The sequence below is a fragment of the Ruditapes philippinarum genome, unplaced genomic scaffold (genome assembly GCF_026571515.1).
Source record: "Ruditapes philippinarum isolate M1 unplaced genomic scaffold, ASM2657151v2 ctg422_1_1_1_1, whole genome shotgun sequence".
NCBI classification, from domain to species: Eukaryota; Metazoa; Mollusca; class Bivalvia; order Venerida; family Veneridae; genus Ruditapes; species Ruditapes philippinarum.
This window is the reverse complement of record NW_026865596.1, coordinates 286031-305623: the sequence shown is the minus strand read 5'-3', so window position 1 is coordinate 305623 and position 19593 is coordinate 286031. Positions and strand designations below refer to the sequence as shown.

Here is a 19593-nt window from a genome sequence, read left to right as displayed (position 1 = left end):
AATTCCTTCCTTTACTACCATCTACACATTAAGGTTGTTCATCCCTGTAAGTTTAAGCAAAATCTGCCATCCAGTTTAAGAGGAGTTGGGTTCACAAGATTTCGGGACGTACGGACAAGTGCAACGCTATATGCTCCCACATTGTGGGGGCATTAAAATGAAGAAAGAGCAATAACTCCAAAATGAGCCATATTATAAGTTCATTTGTTGTGCACTGCACATCTACCCATTAAGATCTATATTCATACAAAGTTTCATGTTGATATCTCTTATAGTTTTAGAGTTATGTCCCGGACAAGATTTTTCTAAAAGGGGCGATTCAAAAATGGAGCTAAACAGAGTTATGGTTCTTTTGCAATGCACTTCTACCCAATCATGTGTATCTACCTACAAAGTTTCATGTTGATATCTTAAATAATCAAAGAGTTATGTTCCGGACAAAGTTCAGTGTTAAAATGAACAAAGGGCAATAACTCCAAAATTAGGCAAAATAGAGTTATGGGTCTTGTGCAAGGCACATCTACCCTTTCAGAAATATCTACCTACAAAGTTTTATGTTGATATCTCTTACAGTTTTAGAGTTATGTCATGGGCAAGATTTTTCTAAAAGGGGAGATAATTCAAAAACGGTGCAAAATAAAGTTATGTTTTTTGACACTGCACTCCATCTCAATGCCCTCTACCACTGTGAAGTTTAAACAAATTATCTCCAAAGGTTTTCAAGTTATGCTCCGAACAAGACAACGGACAGACAAAAGGACAAGGTGGCGACTATATGCTCTCCCTTTGGGGAGCATAAATTTTTTTTAGTTTGGTCTCAAAATATCAAAATGAAAATATTTCAGTTTTTCTAGTTTGGAATGACAATACAGGCTTGTCTATGCTATAGTATAGAGCCAGGCCAGCCTGTCATTAGTAGCTTCTGACAATATTTTATATTGTTGGCTATTGAAGTTTTATTTACATGAAGAATTCATTGATAGACATGGACATGGACCTTCTATCACTTTTAAAAAGAAGTCATCAGAAGTTGTATAAGTGATGTATTAAGCTACTTGTGTAACAAGGAAAATTATATAAACAAATAAATCTGCTACAGCTGTTCAAATGTCTAAATAATATTGAAAAAAAAAAAACCGCAAAACTTACAGTTCACCCTGAATCTTGAAATTCCAAGCTTATAATTTAATTCATTACTTCACAAAAGGAAAAAAAAACTGATAATTTTTTTTTAAGTCGAGTACTTAACATTAAAATAGAAAAATTGTACAAACATTGATACCCATCCTTTTATTTCCTTATAAATTATCCTTCTGAGACAAAAACATCTTCTAATAAATTACCCCTACTAGAAAAAAAAAAAGATAAAATTTTTCCCGAGAAAATAATAAAAAGGGGAAAAAAATTTGCCCCATAAGACACCCATACCCCCCAATTTTTTACCCAAAAGCGGGACACCCCCGGGGGTCCACTAAACTTTTTTTAAAAACCCCCATAAATTTCCCAAAAAAAAAAAAAATTTTTTATTTTTTGGGTTTTAAAAAGGCCACTTAAAATCCCCTCAGATAATTTTTTAAATTTAATGTCAAATATGTGTTTAGAAATAGATTAAGTGCATGTTAGATGTTTTACAACTAAAAAACGTGGCACTCATAACATACAGTTATGTGTAGTAAAGGTAGAAAAATGTCAACAAAATAGTATTTTGACTTCAATACAAAATACTTATTCACTATAATTATACCAACTCCAAACAGAACTAAAAATGTGAAAGATAATTCACGTATATTTGCTATGAGAATGCTTTTGTAACTGAAATATTAACAGTTTTTGAGATATAAGATTTGAAAGCATTTCTGAGGCATAATGGGCCTTTAAGTAGGAAATGAAAACCACAAACCTTTTTTGCTGAAGTGCTGTACTGGAATAGTTCAATCTTGCTGTCTAACTAACACTGTGTCTGAAATTAATATAAATTACAAAGCTAAATTATACTACAGAATCACAAGTTTGCTCTGAATGTCTAAATTCTGCAAAAACAGATCAAACAAGAGCCAGTTGAACCGGTTGATGCTCCCCAAATATGTTTTGGACACAGGAAGGTAAACCTCTTGTAGTGTAAGAATTATGTCACAGACAAAGTTCACCCAAATGTTGTGCATGACACATTATCTCAATATGGTGATCATTTCTGTGAAATAGTATTAAAATACGACTTCAAATAACAAAGTTATGGGCCGGACACAAATTCGGGACAAACTTTTGGATCGACTGACGGACGGAAGGACTGACGGAGGGACAACCCGACGACTATATGCTCAAATGACCAATCACCATACTAAGTTTGAAGTTCCTAGGCCTAAGCTTTCTTTAGTTATTGACCGGAAACTGTTTTTACCTATAAGGTCAATGTGACCTTGACCTTTGACCCCTTGACCCCAAAATCAATAGGGGTCATCTGCTGGTCATGACCAATCACCATACTAAGTTTGAAGTTCCTAAGCCTAAGCGTTCTTTAGTTATTGATCGGAAACCGAATTCGGGACGTACATACGGACAACCCGACAACTATATGTTCCCCCGAAATTTTTCGAGAAGCATAATAAATGGAAACAGATTATGATAATGTACAACTAATGATAATTTTTATGTGCATTCAGAAAGCAGTTTACATTGTGGCTATGAATACTGACATAAGTCATATAAAAAGAGATTAAAATAAGTGCGCCAAATAATAATACAACATGACGTCATTTACGACATCATGTCATTAAGCTGGTATCAAGTACTGTAAACGCTGGTTTTTCACCAAATAACGTAAGGGGCTTAAATTCAAAACAGTGAAATTATCAATTGATAATTTCACTGCTTGAAAAAGTGTAATTATCAGTTTTATATTTCACCGATATATTTCTATAAACCACCGAAAAGCATGTAATAAATAATCTATATACATGGCTGCAGTTGATTTATTAATTTAATTAATTTCATTTTTTCTCCAATAAAGAAAGTTTGCAGTATTACAAATTTAAATATAACGTTATGAAGACTCTTTAACATGTTATATGGTAATTTATAAATTGTCATTTTTTCAATTTAATCTGAACCGTTAACATATACAAACATTTTTTATAGTGGCATACGGCTTGTAAAAAATCTTTATAGCTAATAAAATAAAAATGGTTGGCAACATCAAATCTGAATCAAAGAATTAATGTTTACAAGTCAAAACAAGTTACTGATTGCTATCATAAAATACAGAAGTGGTTAATGTTGCAATGAAAGCACTTAATATTAAATTCATGATAAAGGTAACAAAATAATTGCTAAAGAGGCACATTTATTGAAATGAATAGTGGCAATGGTCGTCTTCGTTATATTCCATCGATTTCCGTGGCGCAGGTTACCAAAACGGTATGACGGTAGGGTCAATATTGCCAAACAAAACTTAATACTGTTAACAGTGTGACCTACTTTGATCAAATTTTCTGGTATCCACAGATTCTGTGGGGCAATACCCTTTTGGAAACGAAGAGTTTGGTTGTTGCCCAGAGTTGTCCTCTTTTATATCATTGGTCTCTCTCTAATAACTGTCTTCTGTAGCCACCATCCGTCTGAAAATAGCAGAAACTTTGCTATAAATGTTGCAGATATCTGAATATGTTTACAAATTTACAAATAAACAACTTAGAAATTAAACAATACAGGATACAATAAAGTTGTTTTGATGAACATTCTTATAATGTTTCTCCATGAACAAAATAGGCTACTTACATGTAAAGCATTTGTAAAGAACTAAATTCAAAATGTTTTAGGTCAGTTGTACTTAATATTAAATGTACCGGGCATTAACTGTTATCTTGTGAGTGTGTGAAAAAAATAAGATCATGTGACCCTGCATTTTGTCACATTAGGAGAAGTCTATTGTGCTTAGAGGCAATACTTTAGATGTGATCCCTTATCAATTATAAATCAATTGACCACCTTTACCAGTCATTTATTTACAGGTAAAATTGGATTAAGGGATTATTGCAAAAACATGACAATAGAGCAAAGACAGTCTGCACAGGTCTGACCAGAAAATATATTTTAATTGCTTTATCAAACTTTTACTTTCATCTTGATATCCCCAAATATTTCAGAAATTTAGCAGCTGCCATAAGATTTAAAGAAATGTTTGATTGAATGGAAACAGTAATTCACTAACTACAAATAAAGGGGTTGCAAGTTTGAGTCCCTGCTATCCAAATATATAATGAACTTGAAGGGGGATCAGTGATCACATGTGTTGCCTCATGATAGCCAATTGCATGTAGCAGCAACTGTGTAGCAGCATACATGTGAACCCTACCGATTTGGGCGGTAGACTACCGATTTTGGCCAACTAAGACCCCCCTACCGCTCGGGGTTTACAAACTACCGATATTTCATTTCAAAAGCAATAAAAATTTTACAACACAAGCGTTTCGGTAATCATGATCAGTGTAAACATTTATTGACTGGTTTACCGATATCGATTCGTTTTACCCGGAATCCGGACAATCCCCCTCCCGGACGATTCCCCTCCCAGTAAATTTGAATGTTTTTTCACTAAAAATGTAACACAGTCTAATTACCTTGACCTTGGTATCGGCAAATTTGTTTGTATATTGTCAGTTTTTCACAGCTTGACTTCGGGTTTATAATTGCTGATAACAGTAATTAGGCACATGCGAGGGAGACTAAAATCTGGTAAGTACCGTTTATTGTTAAACAAATATTATACACTGTCAATTAATGCCAATTATGTTATTTTGAATAGAAATTGTTAATTGTCATGGGGATTAACACGCATCCACGACAGGTGTCTACCAAATGTAATATTCTGTAAGGCTATGATTTACATCTAATTGGAAGGATCAATTTAAACTGTTTTAAATTATGAAATGATGAATAATATATTAGGTATGATAATTGATATTTTTTTCTGTTTCAGGGATCAGAATATACCATGGAAGCAATGCATTGGGTATGGGTCTGACAACGCTAGTGTCATGGTTGGCCGTCACAACTCTGTCCTATCTCGTATTCCATTGTATTCGTGAGAAGCAACCTGATGTGTCTGATATGGGCTGTGTATGCCATTTAGCCAACACTTGTGTACAGTGAAGTCAAAAAACATGTATGACATATAAAGACAGTTCTAATTGTGTAAAGTGTGTAAGTGAAAGTTGAGTAAATTACATAAACATCAAAACACAAGTGCAGTGGAAAAAAAACATGTATGTTTTATAAAGAAAGTTTTTTAATGATAAAATTGGGTTGTTAATTAGTTATCATGCAAAATAAAATGTTTTTAAAGAACTTGTAGTTAATGCTTTTAATTATTGTGTGTTAAGACCTTCCTGTACGCAAAAAGTCCGGTTTCAAAAAAAATCTCCCTCCCAACAGACTCAATCTACCTACTTTTAGGGTCAAATCTCCCTACTTGGCACCAGAAAAAGTTCACATGTATGTAGCAGGAGACACAAAAATCATTTACAGGGTAAAAAACATGTTTTATATCAGCCCAAAATCATTCAAATAGAAAGACTGTGTAATATGTGCAAGAACTTGCCAATCAATCCTGATAAGTCATTAGTAATATAGGAGGAGTCCGGACAAACTAAAAAAATAATTATTATTAAAGGGCCAAAGTAAATTTTACAAAAACAGAAATAGCAACATTTAATTAAAACAAATTGGGTTTTATATCGACTCCAGATCTTACTTCGGTGTCCAGACAACCAAAATGAGTTTTATAAGCATAAAAAGGTGCAACCTAATTGTGGCAAAATTGGAAGTACAATTTCATTTGCATGAGAAACTCCGCCTTCGGATCATCTGTACATCAATATAAAATCAACAAACATGACTGTAAGTAGCAGTCCTAATATAACGGTAATTTTCAAATTTAATCTTTCTTATGAGATGATTACTTTTTTTCTGAAACCCTAGCCTAGTTTATGAATAATATTTGATTAGATTTACAACATTATATAGTTCAAAAGGTTAATGAAACTGTAGAATGCTTGGTTATAGCCTGACAGCAAAATAATTTTACATATTTATTTAATGTAGCTTTAAAGGGCAAGATGTGGTGTTTTGTCCATTTTTAAATTTTGAAGTGTGGTGTTTAGAAGTGTGGGGTTTTGTCCACTCTATCATAAATATTTTGAGGTGTGGGTTTTGTCCACTCTAAACTTTTAGGTGTGGTGTTTTGATGTGTGGGATTTTGAAATTGTCTGAGTCAGTGAACCCGGTGTCATACACTTTTTTAATGAAAAATAAGAAAATTATTTTATAGTTAAAAAATTTTCTTTAAATTGAAATTAATTTAAAAAATAACATCCTTTGCTCATAAAAACTTATTACCAAAATGTTTCTATCTTAAGTAGGTCATACTTCTAGGCGCACTTGATTTTAAGCAACAGGCAAGGGGCAAATAAAATAAATACAGTAGTGGACTCGGTTCCGCACACAAGGCCATTTTTATACTGGAAAGTTATTATACATCCTAACATGTTTTATAAATCATTAATATCTCTAAGTCCAGATAAGATATGTTTTTTTGCAAATTTTCAGGACTTCAAATAAATTTATTTACAGTATACAAACATTTATTTTCAAGCATAGTAGCACACAGGAAACATGTACAGGAATGGAAACATACTTTTTTAGTAAACACAGACATAAAAAATTATTATTGAAAGTTTTTTAATCTATCTAGATATGATTTGTACGATTAAGAATTTGGTTTTATTTTAAACAAAAGAATCAAGGTGAACTGATTTGACATTTGGTAGGGAGAAGTTAATTCATGTGCATATGCACTAAACTAACAGCAAATTTGCCACATATCTATTCTATAATAATAATCTTAACACTAAAAATAGAAATTAGCATGGTTTACTTGCTGAATAAGTTGTTTTTATGTGTGACCTACTCAGCTACATACATTTATTTACATTTTCGTCTGCACTCTCCAGGAGAGGCTGGGGTGCAAGATCTCAAATGATGTCATATCCTGTTGAAAACATGCCAGTTCAGTGAAACACAAATGAAAACTGAATAAAATTCATTTGAATTTTCAAGAAAAAATGAAAAATGGGAAAGTGTGCGGGACCGCAGGGTTTGACACTAACAGGATCCCAGGATTCTGAGGATCTCAAAAAGTCGGGAGGAATCTCTGTGATTCCTAGTTGGGGATTCCGTTGGGATCCCTGAAAAATTGTTGTGTAAACTTTTGAATTGTCTGAATTAATATCATTGAATCACAAATATTTAAGAAAAGTGTTACACAACTGCAAGGTTCATGACAGAAAAGAAAAATCCCGCCGGTAAAATCTACGCTCTTGAATCATATACGCCAGATTTTCTTTGTGCAGTGTCACTGCTTATCAACTCATTTGCAATATATAATGAAAAATATTTTGGCTAAAGAAACATTCTTGAATAATTTTATATCATGCATTGACTTCATAATATTAATTTGTAAAATTCAAAAAAAGAAATGTAATTATCATATAATTATAACACAAGCCGTGTGTACTTCAAATATATATGTGCTGATCGGCGTTGCAGGCGGTAGCTCCAAAGTTAACAAGTGTTTGTTTTTTAGCTACAAAGTTAACAAGTGTTTGTTGTTTTTGGGGGCTTTTTTGTGCCAAAATTTGGCATTTGCAATCATTGTAAATTTTCATAAAAAATTGTGAAAAAAAAAAGATTACTGATGTAGCCTGGAACCCCGGTGTATCGATCTATTAACCTATAATTCACAACTGCAGTTAAAAAACATTAAATTTCCCTGAATCTTTATTTTGTATCATTTATTTTGATTCTTTTGTCAAAAATATTACATGGCAAACACCACTGATATATAGTTTTAGCTTTGAAATAAATGGTTATTTACAGACACTTTTGTAAATGTTAGCAATCAGTAGCTAGTTCATTTAGCAAAAAATCGAAAGATTTGTAAATAGATTGATACAATGAATAGCACGATACAATGGGGTTCCACTATAGAGTCACCGTACCAGTGCTCAACCAGTTTTTCACAAAATCACATAAAAACTTTTACAGAACAAAAAGTTTACTGGGAAATTTGTTTTTGTTATAAAGCTGGTCCTTTCAAACTCGCAATAAGCTAAAGCATTTTAATTACACAGATCAGGATACAATTTACCACGGAGTTGTATACAGGGTATAAAACCACTATTTATTTCAGGCAACCAAACCAGTGCTCGACCAGGTGGTTTTATCTCTATCAGAATTTTTAATTTTTAAAAACAGATATGAGTTTTTATGTTCAACAATTCTATTTCAAAAATGTTTTGAAACATTTATGTTATAGTGTCTTTAGATGTAAATACGAGAGCAAATATGATATGAAGGAAATGCTATACATTGACAAATAAAGTGTTTATAAGAGTTTTAGAATTTACATATACTGGGGTGTTTGAGATTACATATTCTCATATTTATTTTACTAAAATCACTCTGCAAACATAGTTAAGTGTGATAATTGGTGTAATATACAAATAGTCAACGCTTTTAGTGGTGTGTTCCCGATTTGTTTCCGTACAGCTGCCATATTTGTTTACAAGTTCATAGCCCCCTGCCTATAATGGAAAGCAGGGTTTTGATAATTTTTGGGCACCTTTCCTATGGAAATCAATTAGAGTCATAAGAGTAAAGGCAATGTATCAAAGTATTGTCCACATTTGCCCTAAATTATCATTATTTCAGTGTTTAAATAGTGTTTACTACTACTTTTATTATAGAATTGTATTTTTGTACTGTTTAATATTGTCTGCAAAAAAGCCAATCTTCTACCAAACTTGGAGTACTTGTACATGGTGTAGAGGTTACAGGTCAGGTACAAATAGCACACAAAAACTCCCAGAGTTTTTCCACTTTAATGCATAAATCGTACACATATAGAAGTATTGGTCGAGCACTGGGCTGGTCGAGCACAGGTACTGTGACTCTATTTATTTTTATCACTGCAGTACAGCAAAAGTATAATTAATAAACATAATAAAAATAATCCATACTTTTCAGTTTAAAAATCCTTTTTGAAACTCTACAGCCTTAAATCAAGGGGCAGGACGTGAAGTGGTTGCACACTTGGTTCAAGCGAGCGAATTGGTTGCAAACTTGAAAAAATGGAGAACTCGGCGTAATTTTTTGAAAGGGGTGAACGAATTTTTGCCAGGCAAGTGGGTTTCTTTGTTATTTTGAAGTTCATTAGTATGTCTATTCCATACTGCAATATATATGCCACACTCGGTTAAAGGTTTCACCATCATAGATTCTGTTTTGACGAAGTTATTGAAGATATAAACTGATCATGTAGATATTTTGAAATTTGACATGTGACTGTTCTGGTCGGGTTTTCTCCTAATTTATTCGAATTTGAAAGTTTTATCAGCATTTAACAATAACAAAATATGTTTCTGTCAATGCTGTACAAATGGTTTAGTTCGCAAGTCCGAAGATAACGTTCAATACACAAAACATATCTTGTTCAAGCACATTTTGGTTGCAGACTTATACTTTCAAGCATTTTTGGTTGCAAACTTATTCTTATTCTATTGAAATCCATAGTAAAAAATTTGCAAAAGGAGTGTAGAAGGTTATATTTATTTTCAATGGCGATTATTGACATTTATGTTCCGTTACTTGTTTTTGTTATAAATGTTATTTAAACTTTCTCTTCTTTTACAACAATTATGCACTTTAAGTTTCAAATTACATGGTTCTCAGTTCAATACTATAATCATCAGTAAAAGCCCTACAAACAAAATAATAGCATATAGAAAAAATATTCATTGATACTTCAATTCTAAAATATGTCATCATATGTAAAATGCAAATGAGAACTACATACAAAACAAGCGTATGTGAGAGTACTGTTGTATATAAGTGAATTACTTTCATCATAAACATAAGGACATGTGCACACATACGATGTTACTCGGCAAAATTTCCAAAGTTTATCAAAACCACAAAAAATGTTGTAATTTGTTTGTTCGTATGTAAAGATCAGCAGTTGCTTTAGACATAAAATATGTAAATGTACTTTAAATATTTTTACAAACCAAAAGTTAAAAGGACATGTTTGTTTACAATATTTCGGATTTGATCTACATGAATATCATATGTCAATTGGTATTCTAAAGATATTTTTGATTATTAGATCATAATATAAATGATACACGTTGACTGATACGTGACAAAACTACTTAAAGTCATTGTTCGAGTTAAGGAATTTCGAAGATGTTTCGATTGGTCAAAAATAAGGAACAATTTAAAGAAACATGTGAATAATGCCTTTGTGTCAATGTTAATATAGTTTTTATCTACTATATAATTAAATTTATTTCAAATCTCAAAAACGAACAATAATGAAAGTCATGCCAAGATATTATAGAAAGTCCTAAGACTTTGTAAAAAAAGAAGTACATCAAGGAGAAAAAATGATGAAGATAAACACAAGTGAACTTCAATTTAGAATATTGTGTTATATATCTATTTGAAAGACCATGTGTAAAGATATATCTGCACGCATGTACAATTTGTATATATATATATTTCTTATTAGATGAACGGGTATAAGTGCCTTAATATTGCTAATTATTTAAAAAAATTGATTTGTTATTCCTCGCTAAAAGTATTCATGCCACATTATTTACACAAAAGTTTGCAACCACAAATGCTTGAAGTATAAGTCTGCAACCAAAGTGTGCTTGAACAATATATTTTTGTGTATTGAACGTTATCTTCGGACTTGCGAACTAAACCTTTTGTACAGCATTGACAGAAACATATTTTGTTATTGTTAAATGCTGTTCAAAACTTACAAAGTCGAATAAATTAGGAGTAAACCCGACCAGAACAGTCACATGTCAAATTTCAAAATATCTACATGATCAGTTTATATCTTCAATAACTTCGTCAAAACAGAATCTATGATGGTGAAACCTTTAACCGAGTGTGGCAAATATATTGCATTATGGAATAGACATACTAATAAACTTCAAAATAACAAAGAAACCCACTTGCCTGGCAATAATTCGTTCACCTGTTTCAAAAAATTACGCCGTGTTCGCCATTTTGTCAAGTTTGCAACTAATTCGCTCGCTTGAACCAAGTGTGCAACCACTTCACGTCCTGCCCCTTGTAAATGCTAAAATATATTGTGTAACTTAAGTTTGAAGTGTTCTAAGGTCAATCAAGGTCACGCTTAATTTACCGACCAAAAAAATCCTTAGGTGAAACATACACCAAATGACGTATATTTCATGTGACAGTTCTTTGCTGAACTACATATGACTACTGTATGCGGTGAGTGCCTTTGATTTGACAGATGTCATAACTCAAAAAAATCAATAGACACAGGGAGGAAAAGTGAATCGGACATTTTAGTGTAAAAAATGAGAATTACACAACCTGTCATGAATTTGGAGCAACTTTTACTTTTAAAAATGAAATCATTTAAAGGTACCCTACTTGTAATGCAAACAAAACTTTTTTCTTGATATTTTAGCTTTAGGTAAAAATTATAAAAATATCCGGGATTAAATCTCAGGGATTCCTATGGGATCCCTTGTAAAAACAGTTAGTGTCGAACCCTGCCCGGGTCCTGTGTGGAATCGGGTACACTGACTCTACATGTCAAAATAACCTACCTCTGCACGGCAATGTCCACTACAACAACAACAACAAAAGGCACTAATTCCAGATACTTGTGACATCCTGGGACTGTCAGTAGAAACTGAAAATAAAAAGTTTATATAAATACATTGTCAAGATATTAAAGATAAAGACTGATATTTAGATTTTTATTTGGATTTTTTTAAAGTCATTTTACCGCCATTTTGTAATAGGCTTTAGTCGCCAAATGTTAATTAAATAATTACGAATAAACTATAAAAGAATTTATATCAACAGTTAATCAAAAAGATACCTTACTACAAATATTTAATCCATTAACAATTTGATGAAAAAAATGGAAGACATAAATTAATCTTTTTCAACGCACTTCAAAACCCTCCAAATCTTAAAACGAGCACAACCAGGCGGAACGGTGAACCAATGAAAAACAGGAATTTTAAAAATATAGGTTTCAGAATGAGGTAATCACCGGGTTCTAGGAATGGAAGATAACGGTGTCACCGTCAAGCTATTTTGTAAAGCGTAACATGAGTGCACGATTATTTCGTGCAGTTCGTCGGTCTCAGCTTTTTCCTGACTTGAATATATATTTCAAAAGATTAACAGTTATAATGGACCAAAAGTTGATCTTTGTCAATGTTCATGATAATAAAATGTAAAAAAAGACTGTCCCACACTTTTAATAAATCAAACGATACAGTAACATTGCTGTTTACATAATTTTTCATGTGCCACGTGAGTGCCAAGAAAATAATAAATCTGAATAGAATTATGACACAAAATATAAACTGTTTTTGACATTCGTCATACTCGGAGTCACTATACACCATTGGATGGACATAATTTCATTTTTTTAAATTTGAAAAATAGAAAGTAAATAATCATGAATAAAGTATGTTTCATTCAAATGTTGTGCAGGTTTGATTCCATTAACAGCTTTTATAACCGTTACAAAATATTGCACAATATTACTCAAGAAGTATAGCATATATAATCTTCATGTATACTATCTGTTTGGTTCATTATCTCGTGCACCCAACTTAAATATCTCGTGGTCGAAACTTAGTAACTCGTGGCCACAACATAGTATCTCGTGCGCACGACTTATTTATCTCAGTTACTCGTGGCCACGGCATAGTATCTCGTGCGCACGAGATAGATTAAAAAAGCACAAATGTCACCTCTGTGCCACCGGAAACAAAGGAGGACTTGAGAACTATATGCAACAGACCAAGTTTACAATGCGTCTTCTTCATCAAATGTTTCATGGGTTAAGCAAATACAGCGAGACAGACGTACCTTTCCCTGTAAAATTCTAGATTTAAAAAATATATATGTATAAAACATCATTTTATAAGCTAAATATCACGGTTCAGAACTGTTCACTTTATAGGGGAGAAGATGTGTAAGCGGCCGGATAGCTCAGTCGGTAGGGCAGCGATACGGTATTCCGAGGGTCCCGGGTTCGAGTCCCCGTCAGACTGGGACATAAATGTTAGAAATGTGCTATATATTGCCTGGTATGTCTTAATACAAATGGTTAGGGCAGTTGTAGTAATTCTGGGTGGGGCCTCCGTGGCCGAGTCGTTAAAGTCGCTGACTTGAGATCACAGGTCCCTCACCGCTGTAGGTTCGATCCTCACTCGGGTCGAAATCTTTCATGTGATGAAGCCATCCAGCTGGCTTACGGAAGGTCGGTGGTTCTACCCAGGTGCCCGCTCGTGCCTGAAATAATGCCCGGAGGGGCACCTGGGGTCTTCCTCCACCAATAAAGCTGGAAAAAAATCGACGAAAAATCTCGGCGGGACGCTCTAGGATGGCCCGAATTGAGTGTACGGTCGCCCATATGGGCTTTCCGGCGGCGACCTTAAATAAACGCATCAAAAAAAAAGTAATTCTGGGACACTTACAATGCAATCTCATTAAAATCATATCCTAACTGTCGCTTCACTACCCTACGCTCGTAGCGAAGAGTAACGGAGCAAAAACGATGATCTGATTTTAATGAGATTGCTTACAATGTAACAGAGCACACTCATTCTGCCAGGGATCATAGTTTCTGTTTAATTGTGTGATATTGTGTACATTTGAGCCACATTATTCTGTATAATTAATTAATTAATTAATTAATTAATTAATTAATTTATTTATTTATTTATTTATTTATTTATTTATTCAGAGAATAGCTTTGGTGTAAAAATGATATTTGCTGTAAGTTGTTATTCTTATATAAGAATGATCCTTAGGTAGCTCTCCACGAAAGTTGTAAATGGATCCAGCTTGGTTGATGGCCCCTGAAAAGTAAACGTGAGAAAAAATGGTTTATTTAGAAGTCTGCTCCACAGATACTTTAAGGCCCTTAGTATAGATATTTGACATCAATCATAGCCACGTGACCCTTCAATAATTATAGTGATTTGTACACGTGGTCCCATGCTTACATGTATAGAAACACACATTGACCATGGTACGCTTTTGTGCGTCGCGATGGCGCTAGCGACAACGCGACAAAGCGCCGAACGGCGCACTGTCGTCCTGTCTCTAACACGGCACGCCAAACGACGTGTTGTCGTGCGGCATGTTGTCGCGATGTCACATTGTCGCTCGGTTTAAATTGAAGGATTGGCTTATAAGCCAAGCGACAGGGCGACATCGCGACAACACGCCATACGACAACTCGCCGCGCCGTTTGGCGTGTAGCGCTAGAGACTTGGCGACAATACGAAAGTCCGACAATGAGACGTTTTTCGCTTTGTCGTGTTGTCGCTAGCGCCATCTAGAAGCACAAAAGCGTACCACATCAGCCGACATATGCTACAGATTTATGAATCAAAGCTTTATGGTAAAATGACATATTAGTCAAATTTGTGGTATTTTATGTTAAAACACCGGTCATAACACTACAGTAAAGAAATGGCAATGGGTTTTTCGATGCAAGGCTTTGCTTTGTTACCTGTATCTAGCTTTTATATTTATTTTATTTGTGAACGCTTAAACAGAATGATGTCGTCAAGACAAGAGCTCGAGTGAACAAAGGCACGAGTATAATATATTACATGTACCATAACGATTAAGGGGAAGTAACTCAATTTCAAGACTGAAATGATTCTAAATAAATTACCTTTCTTGATAGCATGTTTTGACCATATTTGAGACAACTGTCTTATGACAGGAGTTCTTCAACAAAAATATTGTCCATAAAATTTGTATTAGAATTGTGTTGGTCATATTTAAAAAAAGGTAAATTTATCATTTTAATTGGCAAATTCGATCCCATTTTCGCATATCTTTAAGTGTAAAGTAAAAAAAAAAAAACATGAAAAGACGCTCATTATATAAGCGAAAGAATGGTGTACATGTAGCCTTCTTCGTTATCATCTCGTTATACTACAAATATAAGGTACCGCAATTCACATTTGAACCGTGTAATGAAAAAGCCAACATAATGGGTTTGTGACAAGCATGGATCAAGACCAGCCTGTGCATCCGCGCAGTCTGATCAAGACCCATGCTGTTCGCTTACAACCCCTATTACAAGTAGAGAAACTGATAGCGAACAACATGGATCCTGATCAGGCTGCGTGGATGCACAGGCTGGTCTGGATCCATGCTGGTCGCAAACCCATTATTTTGGTTTTGTCGTGACGCGGCTCATTTAATTATTGTATGTCTGCTTTTTATTCGTTATTTGTCGAACTACCATTGCTTGCGTTTAAGTGATCGCTTGTATCCATATGAATTGCTTTCATATCGGCTCTGTGATTTTTAGATGACTTGGTCTCATCTATATACATGGCACAATATAATACAACACAAAATATATCATAAAAATGTATATATAGCCATTCTATACAGAATTGAGCCGCGTCACGACAAAACCAACATAGTGCGTTTGCGATCAGCATGGATCTAGACCAGCCTGCGCATCCGTGCAGTCTGACCAGGATCCATGCTGTTCGCTTGCAGACCCTATAACAACTAAAGAAACTGATATCGAATAGCATGGATCCTGATCAGACTGCGCGGATACGCTGGCTGGTCTGGATCCATGCTGGTCGCAAACCCATTATGTTGGGTTTGTCGTGACATGGCTAAATTACAAGAGACTACAAATGTACAAAGCACATAAAATATATAATTTTTGTAACAAACAAATATCTTATGACATTTATATTGCCTTAAATTATTTGGTAAATATCCAATAATTGCCTCATTGGTTTAAGAGGAGATGTTGTATAAAGTTATTGTTGACGACGAACGACGCACGCCGACGAATGACGGGCAGAGGGGATCACAATAGTCCAATAACCACGTTGTGCTAATATGATAATATTACGGTATGGCACGGTATATACTTGTATTACGAGCTGCAACAAATCGTTTAGAAAATAAAAAATATACAAATTAAGTAATTAGTAATATTGAAATTATTCAAGAAACCTTCAACATTAAAGTTAAGTTTTACTGTAAATAGTACATTTTCTAACGATTGAAGTTTTAAAAAGTGATAGAATGGACGAAACTAGATTAAATTTAAATGCCATTAAAGCCTCGAAAAGTTAATATATATAATTTTCAAAAACATTTTTTGTGCACATTACTCATTGACCAGAAAGCTATGCCATCTTTCGCCTGCTTTGTGCTCTAGTAATCAGTGAAGTAATTATGATTTAGTATTTTGTATTAAAGTTCAAATACTAACTTTGTTTATATTTTGCTACTTTTTTCACAAAATGTGTCACATTCAGTTTTTTCATGTGACAAACATCTCACATGTTCTTAATTCAATATTACAAGATAATAAGATAAAGTACATAATCAAAGCACAGAAGGCGCTGAATATGTTTGGGTCTCAGAATGTAAGAAAGGTGCAGGTTGTGAGATTATATGTATAGTGCCACCAATGCTTCTCATCGTTTTAATTGTAGTAAATTGGCTATAAGACTAATTGCAATACTGATATTCGATCCAATGTTTATTTGACTTAAACAATTTGAAAAAATGTGTTATCTTTACTGGGATTTGAACTCCAGACCTCTCGCTTCCTAAGCAAGCCCGAAAACCCTTCAGCCATGGTGAATTTATATGTGAACGGCCTGAAGAAAACCATATTATTCTAAATTAGGGCTTGTAACGACTTTAACTGTTGTTTAACACAGATGTAAATAATCCTGGAGCTTACTAAAAGCATGTATATTTATAAAGAATCAAAGGGCTCCAAGTTATATGGTATTTTCTGTTAGGTGTATGCATTTTCCCGTATAAGTTTATTTTTATGTATTATAATTCATTTTGCAAGGCACCAGAGTTTGATACATACGGAATTCTGCATAACTAGAGTTGCATCAAAAAATCATTTATGTTCATTTTTATACGACAGCCACACTTTATCCTTGCATATCATGGCTATATACTTCCTTAGAAATCTTCGACCATACGGGAATTACTTTGCTTGAAAATTAATGCACCTGTCTTTGACCATCTTTACGCAGTGATCTCCCCTGAATTTTTCGGCGTTAGTGTACATACAAAAGGGAAGTAACCGCTTCAAAAAAAATGGACTACTTTCGGCATTTCCAATTAACAACATTAGACTCTGAAATTTCGCTACCATTATTTGTTTGGTCTGACGACCCAAACAAATAAAAATAGGCTAAAAGGCCCATCATATATGCATCAGAAATGCCAGCATTTTTATTTCTCATCAACGTTTTATTTTTAGTTACTTGTTACAGTTTCCAGTTATCCTGCAATGATTAAATAGAACATAGCAACCTCCAAAATAAGGACCACTTGTCTATGAAGGTCATGTTTGGTCTTTCCTTTGAGTGACCTATGTTAACAAGATTTGAATGTATTGAGATTCTAGTTACTGGAATTTACAGCTCATAACAACATATTAACAATATAGTTCATATTCTGACGACATTTTAAATACGACATTCATTTATTTAGTGAACAGACAAACTGCAACCATTTGATAAAACATGACTGAATATAGAACAGAAAGTGATAACATGTGTCTGAATATAGAACAAAAAGTGATAACATGTGGCTGAATATAGAACAAAAAGTTATAACACGTGGCTGAATATAAAACAGAAAGTGACAACACGTGGCTGAATGTAGAACAGAAAGTGATAACACGTGGCTGAATGTAGAACAAAAAGTGATTATAGCTGGTTGAATATAGAGCATAAAGTGATAACACGTTGCTGAATGAAGAATAAAAAGTGATAACACGTGACTGAATGAAGAACAAAAAGTAATAACACGTGACTGAATATAGAACAGAAAGTGATAACATGTGGCTGAATATAGAACAAAAAATGATAACACGTGGCTGAATGAAGAAAAAAAGTGATAACACGTAAATGAATAGTGATAACACGTGGCTGAATATAGAACAGAAAGTGATAACACGTGGCTGAATATAGAACAAAAAGTAATAGCATGTAGAATGATATAGGAGAAAGAGTGATCACATGTGGATTAATATAATCTCTTGATCCCTCGGTTGATGGTAGACACATTAAATGAAGGTAAAGTTGAATAGTATTCGGATAAGTGTTTAAATTTCGGCTATAAGCAAATAATTAATGAGTAAATAATACAGAATAGATATTTCTAAATGTTCAAAAGGAGATCGGTTCAAAAGAATAAGAGGTCGTTTAGACAACATCACATAAAGGATTTCTCCAAGCATTAGTACGACAGCATTGATGAGAATTCTGCGCGCGTTACCCCACCCACTTGTGGTATATAGTGACGAAAGTGCGTCGAGACTTGATTACTGGCAGACAACTGGGCAAAGAAGTTTAAAATGATATATTTTAAAAGTGTGGAATAAAAAAAACAAAATTAATATCCAAGAAATGATCCGAATTTCATTATATTCTTTGTAAATTTCTGAATACTTGCTTACTGTTCGGGTATTTTAGTCGAGTGAAAAAAATAATATGACCCTAGATATGTTTTTAAAAGATATTCAGTATCATTTACTTAATATAACATCAAAAGAAAAATAAATTTTTATTACAACATGTTTTTGTTGTATATTTGACAATACATTTAGTATAACACTGATATTTCTTAAGAAAGCGTGGTAATTTTGACAGTTGGCATATGCGGTAATCATGGAAACTGCCCGTTTACAAAAACTAACACGTCAACCTATATATTTTATTTCTTTTTTTTTTTTGAATCCACCATCAAATGTTACTTGATATATAAATAATGTAGAAAATTCTATGAAAGAAATTTCTTTTTAGCTTTAATTTTTTACAGAATTCATGTTTATTTTTCTCATTTTTTGTTTAGTTAAAAAGTATAAAAACTCATTTTTTAAAGAAATATGTTCAAATTATCGTTTGTTTTATACAGAACCCTAAGATAAAGCAAGCTTTGTATAAAATTATGTCTATTGTGAGTGTAATAAGCTATTTCATACATTATTATAACATAGTTTGGCTATTTTGACAATTTTGAGATATACGGTTACCATGGAAACTGCCATTTTTCAAAAAATCCAACACGCCAACATATATTTTTCTTTTTCTTTTTGAATTTGTCATTAAATTTTACACAACATACAAAAAAATTAGAAAATCCTATGAAACACTTTTTCAATATCTCTAATTATTCTGAGAAATCATGTTCATTTTTCTCATTTTTTGTTCGGTTGAGGAACATGGAAAACTCATTTTTTAAAGAAATATGTTTTAATTATCATTTGTTTCATACAGAATCATTAGATAAGGTTATCTTTGCATAAAACAATGCTCGTTGTGTGTTTTAAGCTATCTTATACATTTTCTATTTGTTATAACACAGTTCGAATTCTTGAAGTCGCCCGAGGAGTTCCGATTGCTAATCCTGCTGTAAGGGGAGATCACT

At 33.3% G+C, this 19593-nt stretch overlaps 1 long non-coding RNA gene across 1 annotated transcript in view; it reads left to right on the top strand.

The window, feature by feature from the left end:
* LOC132729668 (uncharacterized) overlaps positions 1-19593 on the top strand; it is a 95489-nt gene that overhangs the window by 20770 nt on the left and 55126 nt on the right. The gene's annotated exons all lie outside the window — the stretch shown is intronic.